This window comes from Patella vulgata, chromosome 2 (genome assembly GCF_932274485.2).
Source record: "Patella vulgata chromosome 2, xgPatVulg1.2, whole genome shotgun sequence".
Classification (NCBI taxonomy): Eukaryota; Metazoa; Mollusca; class Gastropoda; family Patellidae; genus Patella; species Patella vulgata.
Window position 1 is genome coordinate 29,663,404 of NC_065880.2, and position 11,284 is coordinate 29,674,687.

At 32.9% G+C, this 11,284-nt stretch overlaps 1 protein-coding gene across 2 annotated transcripts in view; it reads left to right on the forward strand.

The window, feature by feature from the left end:
• LOC126811674 (decapping and exoribonuclease protein) overlaps positions 1–11,284 on the forward strand; it is a 146,153-nt gene that overhangs the window by 13,161 nt on the left and 121,708 nt on the right. The window lies entirely within an intron of this gene.

Consider the following 11,284-nt stretch of genomic DNA (forward strand, 5'->3'; position numbering starts at 1 on the left):
AATACCGAAAAAAAGGAAACCAAACATCACAATAGTCCAGCGAGTTTTTCCGGCACAATGAAAGCTACGGGCCTTCCACGAAAACCCCATGCAGCTTTTAACCATTATTATACAACTTCCAACCAGTATGCAGCCTTCGTTTCCCAACCATTATCAACTTTCCAACCGTTATATGCAACTTTCAAACCATTATGCAACGTTCCAACCACTGTATGCAATTTTCAACTATGTGCAGTTTTCCACTATGTTCAACCATATGCAACTTGTAACCCTTACATGGAAGTAAGAAATTGAGTTTCAAAGCATTTCAAGGCTCCAAAGAGCCAAGATATTAATAGTGGCACTGAAAAGTAATATGATATCATAATTTGAATCGATAGAAATTCAATGACAATTTATACACATTACATCCTCTAGAGGCCACAACTTCCCCGGATTTAGATGAAGCTTTAAATTATAGATCAGGAAATCTCAGTTGAGTTTGATTTTGGTGCGCAACAAACTTTAACTTCCCCGGTTAGCCCGTGCTTTTACGTAAAATTTGTAATACACCCGTCAACAATTTCTTGTCAACGTGATGATTTTGAATACCCAAATTTGGTATGATGAATTAATTAGGAACATTTGAGCATAAAATTTATCGACTCTTATCCTTCTTTGTCCGTCCGTCCATCCGTCCGTCAGGGACGAAACCTACCGATAATCATCATTCGGGAGTTACCCGCCGTCCACCGCGGAAAACCTTTTTGGCCGGGGCTAAAGTTTTTACAAGATTTTGTTTCAATTTGGCGAGAAGCACTGGGATCATGAGAGGTTGAACCCTGTTGATATTCAGCATTACGCGAACTTCCTTCTAGTGTTACCCCTCCCGCCCCCCCCCCCCCCCCACACACACCTTCCCATTTTCCCGAAAACTTTAAAATTTGGTTTGAAACAATTTGGCCATGAGTGGACGAGTCAGCCACCCGCCGTTCCGGTGTTATGCTTTTTTCAAATATAGTGTTAAGCATTTGGGTCATGGGAGAATAAACCCTATCGTTAATCAGCGCTTCGCGACCTTTCGTTCCAGAGTTAATACCGGTTTAGCCGAAAAGCTTGCGAACGCTACATGTATATAGTCTCCAGTTTTTAAAATATTTTGTTCTAATTTGGTGTGAAGCATTGGAATCATGAGGGGTCGAACCCTGTTGATATTCAGCGTTCCGCGGCCTTCCTTCTAGGATTAACCCTACCCCCCCCCCCATATTTTCCCGAAAACCTTAAAATCGAGATAAAGGCTACAATTTGAACGGATTCCTTTTTCCACTTAGCTTGCGAACATGATAGATTCTACAGGTTTTTTTTTACCGATTTTCTTTCCAAATTTTGTGTGCATCATTGAGTTTCAAGATATGACAAACCCTATCGATATTCAGCGTTCAGTAAACTTTCGTTCCGGAATTACCTATCTTTTCCGAAATCCCTTTGAAAGGGATAGGGACTACGACCTACGGTTTTGAACAGATTTCATTTTCAAATTTAATGTGAAGCATTGAAACAATGAAAGGATGAACTCTGTCGATTTCCCCTCTTATTCGTTTATCTCTTATAAAATGTGGGCGTATCTTGCATGGTTTGTTTAAAACAATGTGTACAATATTCTTCTTCTTGCATCGTTTAAAACTATATTCGATATCAGTGTTGCAATAATTTAATCCCTTTTAATCGACTTATTGTCGCTGTAATCGTCAGTTTGCAATATTAAAAAATATATACAAGTTTTTGTGATATTTTAGCAACCATAATAATTGTTACGGTTAACATATATTTCTATTTATTTTTTTCCTTGTTTGTCGTTTCAACATAATTCTTGAGAACGTAAGAATTACGTTGAAGCGTTATAATTTCAAGAAGTATACAAATCATAAATGCTAGAGTTTGTATATTTAGTTTGTAAATGTCTATTAAAAATAGTATCATCGTATTGTGGTAAACTGCACATACATTGTGCATAGTTAAAGATACGTTCGGCAAAAACGTCTTTAAAGTATGTTTGAACTAACAACAATACTCCAATCATAGTGATAGACACACACCCTTAGGTCTATTTAGGATCAATGTTAAGATGTGACAAGAGACTTAAAGAACATACAAATTATATACGGCCATGGACATGTCAACATTAATATAAATATAATATGTTCTGACACTTCTAGAATTCTTTAGTCCTTCAATAATATGTCTACAGAAAAAAAACACACACATCATCAACAAGGGCTATCATAGCATTCAAAAAGCATATCGCTTTACGCTGCATTGGTTTTTGACTCTTTCTTTGTCACGCCCGAACAAAGTTAAACGAATATCTGATCCTTAGTAGATAAAAAACATTATACCTACTTCACTTTCTTATGACCTGTCTGTGACCTGAAATCAATATTTATTGTGTGTGCAATTATAATTACAATTTTTTTTAATTCATTGACAGATGCGGGGATAAGGATTTGGGGGAATGTATTTTTTCTTTCTTTATTGGTTTAAGATTTTAAGAGAGGTTAATTATGTGGATCTGTGGATATTAATTATGATGTTTGATCGTTGAATTATAGATATTATCACCCCCTCGTCATCGTTTATTATTACTCACCACTGTCCATCTGTCTCCTTAAACACCCCGAGGTGACCATGTTACCTCTGGAATGTGTTAACCATTGTTGGTTTCACGCGGGAACTTACTAGACAATCTTCCTTTTCCATAAAAATTGCGTTCCGTTAATGTTCTTTCCAGTCAAATGTTTCACTTGTGTGTAATTTTTTTTAGAAATTTTGTTGTATTTTTTTTTCTATTGCGTGTTATTATGTTAGCGATATACACGCCAGCTGATTTCGTGTTACTGAATTAGCGATATATGCGAATTAGCATGTTTTCATTTTCCTAGTCAAATATTTCGCATAGAAATATATGATAAAATGTACGCCAGTTGATTTAGTTACTTTTATTATGTATTGCATGTTTCTGATTTAGCTATATATCTCGATGTGAATTAACATAACATACAGCTTTAACATAGTTTAGTCGAGTATACTGAGGGAATTAATGCTTTGGGTTTTTTTCTTGTCTTTCTTTACTAAATATATATTTGCTATATATATATATATATATATCATGCACCGAGATAAAATTATACATGTATTACAATATAAATTAAGATTAACTTAAGACTGTGTAGGTTATTATTTAGATACACTTTATATTATAATTATTCTTGTTCCACTCGGGACACCATTTGTAGACAACAATTACTGTAGTTAGACAAGTGGTTATCAAACATTATTTCTGATCATATTTCGAAAAAAATACGTTTGAGAACTTTTAAATACAACTTATTTGGATGTTTATTTGTATGACCCTTTGAACATATATTTTTTTTATATCGTTACATATTTATTTCTATGACTTTTTAATATTAAGTTGTATATTTCTCCGTTCTTTTGATTTTGATACTGTTCTTCGCCATATAATTTCACTTTTGAAACATCTGCACGTAGCCTAAAATACTGAATAACAAGATGTAGTCTTCCCGTTTGAACTTGGAGCCAAATTTAGAATAAACAGTGTGTTAGCCGAAGTTTATCCTATTTCATCGTAACAACCCAAAGGTCAAAGCTGACAATCAAAATTTAAATTTGACCTTACTGTTAAGGTTTCTACTGTTATGAGTACCACACCCTCAACCGTTGACCATTGTCCAAAGACTGTCTTGACCGTTTAGAGTACCTGACCAGTGCGCTGGAATGAATGAAACTTTTATATGACTTTGTAGAACTTGTCAACAACGTAACACCTGCTCTTCAGGAATTTGGATTTTAAAGATTTTATTTGTCACGTACATTGGTGTTTAAAAACGGTTTAATCTTTATAAAATTGTTTCATACCCCATTTATTTTTCAATCTATTGTTATTCTATTATTTACAATAAGTTTAAATGGCATTTGCTACAACTATATAATAGCGTTACTCTTAGATACATTTATTGCATGGAACATTATATATCATCTCTTCAAAAGCTTAATTCGTTCCTTGTTTTATATTTTCATTTATTCTATTAGGTGTATTCACGTTTTCATAATTATGCATTTAAAAGACATTTATTTTAACTAATCTTTGAGATATCCATTATACTTTCATCACATGTCATCACTTGTCTATTTTTGAATTTTAAGGTCAAGATCTTAAGCCATTCAATGTTGTATTCACTCTTTCTTAATTACAGAGACCTTGTATTGATATGTAATGTTAGGTTAAATCTTTGAGATGTTTATGATACTGTTATCTGATTTTCCGATTGGCTTTGACTTTATAAATATATCCAATGAACCTATTTGTTTTATTAGTGAATAATTAATACCCTAATGCGTTTGTTATATATTCAATAATGTGCATCCACTATTATTTTTTAAATTATTAATACGCTTATTATTGTAGTCTTATGCCCTTGTATATTTTATTTATTTATTTCTCGCAAATATAACTTCAGGTATCAGAGTTTAAAATTTATATATTTTAAAATTTGCTTTCCTTTTTTAAGTTTTCTCAGGGTTTAAAATTTAAATATTTGCATTCTGTTTTTAATTTAACAAAAAACACCAAAGACCCCCCCCCCCCAACTAAACTGGTTGATATAATGCCTTTCCTGTTATTTCTTTAAATTGATCTTTTAATTCTAAAATTTTGGTACTTTTAACATCAAATGTATTTTGTTCATCTTACATTGCATGCTGAACTTTACGGTAGGAAGTTCCTGTAGAAGGATCCGCATTTATTTTATTAATGTACTATCTGTATCTAATTTAAAGGTTTATAAAAGTGTTCTTATTGATTTTTCAGTTAATTTTTTTATATCGTGTATTCACTGTTTTGCGTATTCTTTTTGAGTGCAGTTTCCTGTTTTGTGTTGTTTTACGTTTTGATCCTTTTGGCACATTCGGTGATCTACTAAGCATATATTTACTAGATAAACTTTATAAAATATCCAATCTTCCAACCATTTTTCTTTCTGCACTCATGTACGATCCATGCCTTTGTTCAATGCGCATGTTTAATGTTATTTTACCTTTTAAAGGGCATTACATTGATTAATATTGCGTTACCCTTTTCGACTTTTACTATACCATTCATACGCCTATAAATAGTGCTGTGTTGCTTTTTGATTCTTAATTGATATAGTTGTATTTACTAGGTGAATTTTCTAAGATATCCAACCATCCTACAATTTTCTTTCAATGCGCATGTGCAATCTATTACACATTTTAAAGGGCATTACATTAATTTAGATTGCATTACCCTTTTAGACTTTCGTTGTGTGATTCGTACCCCCCTGTTTTTCTGATCTGTCTGTTTCTGAGCCACCTTTCATGTATCGTCACGAATGTGGAAATTTTTTGATTTCATTGACATTCAGCAGACGTGCGTTAATTTTTCATATGGGATCGAAATATTGTAGTTTATAACTGGCTATGGCAATCTCTTTGAAATTCATATACTTTGTTACCATCCTCTGTAACACTCTACAGGTCGAGTTTTGTAGTAACTTATCAGTACGGTGATTCTTTTTTGCAGCCTACATATTTTGTTGTTTATTCACCTAAAAATCACAATGCGACAATATTTATGGCCTGCATGGTCGACTAAGCTGCTGAGGGCGGATGTTTCTTTGTCCGTAAACATATATTTCTTTCTTTAAAATAACTTATTTTTGTGTATGTTTAATACCTTGGGCCAATTGTTATTTTTAAAATCTTTTGTTTTAACTTTTATATTCGATGTGTATTACATTATTTTTAGTTTAACTAATTGTTATGTAGAATGACTGATTTTGTGGTAGTGGTTAAACGTGTATAGTTTAGTCAATAATCAGGGCTTAATTTTTAAATACTTCTATAGTAATATCGATATAAGGTGTTAGAGAGATTGTTAGCAAGAGTATCCTTTTAAATTGTAATAATCATATATTTTATGTATCTATAGATTTTGTTCTTATTTCGTAAAATCTTACAAGCTGCTTAACTGCTAAAAACTACTAACGTGAAATAAGTCTGTGAATAATATTGGAATATCAAATCTTTTTGTATTAATCTTCTTTTTTGTAGAATGACTTGTTAATCGTGCATTAATTAGTTTAATATCAGGGTTTATTTCTGGTATAACTTTATAGAGTATCAATATCACTTTAATATCACTATTAGCTTCTCTTCAACATATCCCTTCTTTACCTGAAACTACCAGTAAGTAATTATTATCACGTGGGTAACCATTAAAATGATTAATTTTGTGCGGGAAGAATATCCGCTTTTTCCAGATATAGTTTTTATTTACAGACTATTATTTTTGTTTTTTATTAAATTAAAACTTGTGATAAGAAAACATATACTTTATTTTATAAAAAGTCAATAAATTATGTTTAAAGAAACTAATTTGTTTTTCTACAAAATTTATTAGCTTCACTGTTTGAACTTCCTTTATCATGCACGAAGCAGTGTCTGCTTAATCTTTTTGGAACGGCTAATACACTGAGGTACTTGATTCACATTGACCATTTTTAAATTAGTGTTGGCACTTTTCATTTCATGAATGTAGCTGTGGTGTCTGTGATGTATTAATGTCGCATCCGAGGAATCGATTGCGTTTTCTATGCATGTCCAAGTCCTACCCAAAAACGCAACATCTGGACCTCGACTATTAATTCACTCCCCCTGCTCCTAGTGTTAATTCATTGATATTTCTTGGCCTATAAGCACAATCATCTTATAAAATGTACTAAAGGGACTTCGTCGTCTCGATGTCTTATCCGGTCAGGTCAAAGGAACCTATAGGCGGTCTCGCCATATTAGTACAGGTGATTTCCCTTATTTCATGCCAGTTTGCTTCCTGATTGATGCCCCGAAATGATAAATATTCACCAAAGCCTTGCACAAAATGTAAATCTAAATAACATTTTCCAATCCGTACCCCCAAAGGTGGAAAAGAAAGCATTGCTAGAAAAAGAACTAGATTCGTGGGTATACTATAAGGGTAACCAATTCATGGAAAAATTACTCTTCTTAATCCATTTAAAGTTCCAAACAAACTTAAAGATACATTATGGGAGATTCGATAACGAGTTGGTAGTTCTCACTATAATAGTTAAAAACTGGATAACGTAAAGGCAATTTGCTGAAAATTTCATTCAAATTGATCCACTGTGAACAGAAAACTAAGCGAATGAAATTTCTGCCTAGCCTAGGTCATCATTACTAAAGTCAGTACGATAAACAGCATAGTCTCGATTATCCAGTCGAGAAGGAAAGTTATGCAGTAAATCGGCTCACAATCCACTTAAGATCGCAGGCTAGCGATGCCATCTAGAGTTGATTATGGTCTGGATAAGTTAATTAATGTCTAATTAATAATTTAGATAACATTTCAGGTCTAAAGAAAGACCTGCAATAGACAGATTTAGCTAGTTTAAACAATATTTATTCATAAAATATCATATAATACATTACAGTTTTAAAGATAAGATTTAGCTCTTGCATAATGTATGTTTAAGTTAGTTCAAAGCGATTATGGTCTGCTAGGTCGTAAAAAACCTGAAGCCCGGTTCAGTCTGGACCTTCGTAGCGTGCGTTCGACATAGGCATTATTAATTAAAAAGGGGAATGGACAAAGTTTAAATGTTTCGTGAACGCATCACATTGGTTATTTCAGATCACCATGGTTCATCAATTTTCAAAATAAAACCCAACATTTATTACTACTGACTGTATATAATACTGGTGAGAATTATGTAAGCGTTAAAACATATTATATGTAAAATAAAACAAATCACTGCGGGTGTCATCCACGTCTTTCACAATATTACCATTTCAACACATTATTCATTTATTTTAGTACATATGCTGTAACGATCATGACAAGCGAAATGGACAGAATAACAATTTTAACACCCGATTCATATCTACACTGTTTCAATGTTTTAATAATCACAGCCTCTTTATCTACATGTGTCACCATTATCAATACTATAGACATTATTTATATCATATTCTGACACCATTCTGTCGTGTTGATCTTTCAAATAAGTCAGACCAACTGCTGTCTTTATCCCGAATCTTTAGGCTATATGTATTTATCAGATAAGGTAGGGAAGTCACTAATGTTAATTCCGATTCACTGAAAGGCATTCAATGGCTACCTGATATCGTAGGTATAACGTCTTTCTTGTACCTGTCAAATTAAATGAATTCGTCTATATAGGGTCTTTGTGTTGAACTGTCAACGGGTCGCGTGCCCAACGGAGTAAACACCCACTTATCATTTGGTTCACCATACCTGCGGACACAAGTCATGTACATTGAGGGCTTTGCTTTTATTGATAACATTTAAAACAATTTAAGATTGTTAACATGACACTGATTGTTTGGAAATAAACCCCTTTTGTAACAATGATTAAAGGCCATCGATAGTCTTTTCCCTTCTTTTTATGGTGGATGAACATGCACTAAGTCTGGAAATACAAAATGGCAGAGACGAATGTGCAACTAACACGAACTATGCATGTAATCTGTCATAAATGACATATATTCCCGAACGTGGTGACAATCGGAGACTTTGAGCCATTTGGCTCTGTTACACACAGGAAAGAAAGATTCCTTTGTTAATAAGTGTGGTATAGTTATAGTTTTCCCAAATATTCTCTTGTTATGAATAAATAATGAAATTTTGTAGTTTTGTGGCTTAGTTGGACAAGAGCTCGCTTTTAATTAGAAAGAACCCATTTTTGGGATGTCATTTATAATAGTTTATTCGGTGATTTTGACTTAGATTTAAAAAGCAGAAGTTACATGACAGATTGGATTGTAACCAAAGCACAATTTCAGGATATAATTGTTAAAAATGGCCAATTTCAACTTTTTGAAATCATAATAAAACATAATTTTAACAATATGCAAATTTTGAAGAATCGTATATTAGATTACAATCTACATGTAGACTAACCCAGAAATACAAAAATGGGCTGCGTTCTTTTCGAATACCCTTTTATATTTTGAATCATAAAATTAGGGTAATTCAGGCAACAAATCTACAGAGTTTCATATAATAATCAGTCCACCTACAATTATCATCGTTCGATGTCGTCATTTAAGTGAGATTGTCTTACACTTTAATCGGGAAAGAGAAAATTATATTGCGTTCTTTTATCAAAGTTAAGCTCAACAATTATCATTATAGCCAATCCACAACATGGGTATACACTTTATCCTCACAACAATGGTCGCTTATTCTCGATTATTACGTGGAAACGGTAAGATCAAGAGACCCAAAAGCTCTAAAATCAAGCTTAATGCTATATTATTGTCAACGCTCCATTAGATCTCTATAGCTATAATTGTACATCTTTATTTGCTAATCATCGGCTGCGAACATTTAATATAGATAATGTAGTGCGATAGTAAACCAATTGTCATACCTCGGTAAACTTGTAAGGACACCAAATACGGCGATGACCACGCTACTCAGAAAGCCACCAGACGTTATAAAGACGTTAAAGCTATTATCAACCAATTTAAACGTATATCTTTGTAATTATACTTAAGTACCAGTATTTACTGATAATACACAATAAAAAATAATGGCAACATTGCAGATAGTTGCGTTTTTGTAGATCGCACATTATCTTCGTCGTTATTTTGTGAGTGACAAAATACAAGAATAAAGCTTATAAAAATGTCCATTTATCATATTAATGATTTTTTTAAAGGCTTGTGCTGAATATAAGATGCGATTTAGAGAGATAAAAAAAATGTTCTCGCAGTTGTGGTCAATTTCGTTTTCTGTTTAAACGCTGTACAATAAGATAAAATAAACTAACTAATAGGTGAAATTTGACGATCAATATGGTAGGCTACCATGATGTATCGCGTCTCCTACCGCCTGGGACTAGGTTGACATCTTTTCAATATAAAACTGATTAAGAGTGTAGACGGTTATGACATTTCACTGGACACGATTCTTATCGATGGCATGACTGTGATGTCATATACAGGTACACTAATTAAAGTGTCACGTGTTAATGCAATTATTGTGGTGAGCACGTACGGGGTTGAATGGCACTTAAAAATTGGAAATTGCATTAGTCAAAATAACCGAAGACGAAAGTTAGTTTATTTATTTTCAGCAAAAAACGAAATGAGCTATCTTAAACTATTTCGGAGGAGTATTCTAGAAGGATGATCATTTACTGGTCTGAATCCTATTATCCAGTTTTCATCAACCCTGTAGGTTGGACTATACTACACTACTGCTTTATTTAGCTGCAACTAGTGAAGTTTGTTGTGCACGAGGCATTTCATGCGCATTCGTTTACCCCCCCCCTCCGAAAAAAAAACCCAACAAAAAAAACAACCAAAACCGATACTTATTCTCTTTTATTTTAGCAGTTCATAATGTAAACATATTTCCAATGAAATTTGCTATTTTAAAAACTTTGCTGACGACGAGTCTATTTGTTGACTTTGCCCTAATCCGGTTACATTCTTCTGGTAGCTTCAGTTAAAAAAAAACTACGGTATACTGTCTGTGAGCAGTAACGTGTTCATATATCCACTTTTTAAAAAAATTTAAAACAGTATTTTATTCAAAATGTGAACGGACTTGTGGAACATGCATAACATCTCTCATAAATAAAGGAATACATAACAGAACCATGAACTCAAAACTTAATCAGCAACACATTTATATACATGTGTACACATTGAACGTTGTTCAATCTGGTCCGTATTATGATTGATATGATTTATTTACCGATCCTAAAACGTGCTGTGTTGAGAAATAAGTAAACCTTTCCATACATATTTAATGGGATATGATTGTTGCTAACATCGTATAACAATTTTTTAAGTATTAATAAAATTGGGCGTGAGACAGAGCGTCGTTACTGCATTCTACGTATGAGGGCCAGTGTTTTTGCGATGGGTATATATATATATATATATAAAAAACGTCAGCTATTATTATGATATAAAAAAAATTAGCGACGCGAAAGTCACTACTTTATAAGTAAAACGTAACGTTCCGATGATTTTTGTAAAAATGTCGTATACATCATTTCTATCTACTGACATAAGTAAACTCAATTATCATGTCACGGTATAAGTAGTCTAATTCATGTGACACTCATTGTTATGTTAAAATACTTGACGATGTCGCCTTCTATAGTTTCTACTGTTTACAAATACAAACTGTACACTAAACATAACATAAGGT